Raw genomic sequence first — 2,788 nt, 5'->3', positions numbered from 1 at the left:
TTCGCGTGAATCTAAAAATTGTCATGAATCAAAGCAAAATGTCAATACCAAAGACTTTGTTATTGTTCCATAATTCTAGTACGTAGTTCCTGTTACTTTAAAATAACATATAATTTTGAAAGGGAAATTGAAGTTCGTTGACATGCAAATAGTTTCAATAAGTAAGAAAATGAACAGTACACAAAAAAGTCCTACAGATTACGGAAAACTTCTCTGTAAACCACATTTGATGCAACATCGATATTATCGTCGTCGTCGTCATTAATCAATATTTTTAAACCACCCCTCGAAGTAACCCGTGATATTGCGACGTACAATTGTCCATGTGAAAAAATAGGAGACGGTAGGTAGACACCAACATGTTCTAGCGACTGACCCTGACTCTTGTTAATAGTCATTGCAAATGAGACAGATATCGGAAATTGCCTTTGTTTAAATTTGAAAGGAATTCTATTATCAGATGGTGTTAGCGATAACCTTGGAATAAACACCTTCTCACCGATATTAGAACCAGATATTACCCGTCCTTTCGAGCTGATATGTACCCCCTTCTTCAACCATGGACCTGAATTTTGACACCAAATCTTTTCTAGCTGTGGCGTGAATACGTCCACCCTATTGACGAAAACAACAACATTAAACAGCTGGTTAAATTACATAACTAAAAAACAACGATGACATTAGTTTAATTTTAAAGCTAAGAGTACAAACATGCAAAAACCTTTTCATCGACCAGTAACATGTTCATGAAAATGATGCTAGTGGGGACCTTCTTCTCTCGAATCAACCAAATGTGAGCAACTCGCACACACATCTTGAGATTCTTTCTTCCTCTAGAAACAGCTGAGATTGGAGTGTATTTGGCAGATATCATTGGCTTGTTTTTTCCTTTCCAAGAAAGAGGATGCTTATTTAGATTGAGATGGTTTGGCTAATAGGTTATGATATATTTATAGGAAAAAGGTGCAATACGTGTTAGTAGGATATGTCGGTTGAGCAATAAAGAGTATTAGTTATCAGGATAAGCACAAAAAAGTGGAACAAAATTAGGAAGTGGCCAACATTTTAGGATAAAGATTAATATGAATAAAATGAAATTAATATTGTTGATGGGGCACTTTGTTTTACTTAAGAATTGGCATGTAAATAGGGAAGGGGCGCAGAACAAAGGGATGTAGTTGAAGTGGAATAAAATTATGCTCAACATTTTTGGATAAAGATTAATATGAATAAAATGAAATTAATATTTTTGATGGGACATTTTTTTTTACTTAAGAATTACCATAGTTGACTCGCCAAAACATATTTTAGAGATGTGGATTAAATCTCTTCGTTACTTGAATGAGAGAAATTAGGATTAGGATTTTAATTTGTTTCCACCCAAAACATATTTTAGAGATGTGGATGAAATCTTTAGTAGTTACTTGAATTAGATGAATTAGGATTTTTAGTTTATTTCCACCCAAAACATATTTTAGAGATGTGGATGAAATCCCCTAATTATTTGAATGAGAGAAATAAGGATTTTAGTTTGTTTGCACCAAAAAGTTACTTTATAGATGTGGATGAAATCTCTTAGTTACTTGAATGAGAGAAATTAGGATTAGGAATTTAGTTTGTTTCCACCCAAAACATATTTTAGAGATGTGGATGAAATCCCCTACTTATTTGAATGAGAGAAATAAGAATTTTAGTTTGTTTCCACCAAAAAGTTACTTTAGAGATGTGGATGAAATTTCTTAGTTACTTGAATGAGAGAAATTAGGATTAGGATTTTAGTTTGATTCCACCCAAAACATATTTTAGAGATTAGGATTAGTAATTGTTAGTAATAATGTTACTAAAAGTGTCACCAAAAGGTAGTAATTGTTACTAATAATGTTACTAAAAGCTATGCTACTAAAATGCTTCAATAACACAACAATGCTACTAAATATAGTTTGAGGAGCACAAACACAAATATATAAATCAAAAACCAAAGCAAGCAAGGCTAAATTATTTATGAAATTCAAGGCACATTTGCTAAATTCAAAGACAAAAAAATAGATGCTTCCAAAACTCTAAGAAACTAAAACTTAAAATTCAAAGTGGAAAGGTGTTGCACAATTTATCTAAACATGGACTAATTGTTAGATGGTATCATGTGACCCAACCATCGGAGCACCCCCTCTGCTCTTCACACCTTCACGGAGCCTGCGAGCTTCCACAAACCTATTCCAACGCCGTCCTATCTTGAAGTGTTCATAACGAAAAGTTGCAAAAGTTAGCTCACACACCCATAACTTACCGCAATCGTCGATAATATTCACAGTTGTCTTGAGTGTATCAAGCATCTGCGGAACATTGCCGATGTAAAGTAGAATCTGCAAAATTAGAAATCCATGTAACTTATATCAACTAAACGGAAAAGGAATAAAAGAAGTTAAGGTGGACACGAAAAGTGTATCATACCATGAAACCTTTAGTAACATCATACTCAGTTAATTTTTTTTTCGAAATCAAGAACCATGTCAGTGATATTGTGACGATAAGCGAGAAGAGATATTATTGGGGGGAGATAGTCATCGAAAGTTGCTTGTAAATTCATCTTGTCAAGAAGGAAATGCATAGGGGGATCAAAAACCGGGTTGGGGATACTCTTGTGAAACCTATCAGTCAACTGTATATCAAACTGTCCGTCACCAACAAAAACAAAGGTAATTCAGACACCAAGATCGATTCCGTAAAAGTCACGAATCGCTTTCCATCCCTTTGTGAGAAAAAATGCTCCGTTTACTTTGTCGACCAA

The sequence above is a fragment of the Medicago truncatula genome, chromosome 3 (genome assembly GCF_003473485.1).
Source record: "Medicago truncatula cultivar Jemalong A17 chromosome 3, MtrunA17r5.0-ANR, whole genome shotgun sequence".
NCBI classification, from domain to species: Eukaryota; Viridiplantae; Streptophyta; class Magnoliopsida; order Fabales; family Fabaceae; genus Medicago; species Medicago truncatula.
This window is presented reverse-complemented; position numbering follows the sequence as displayed.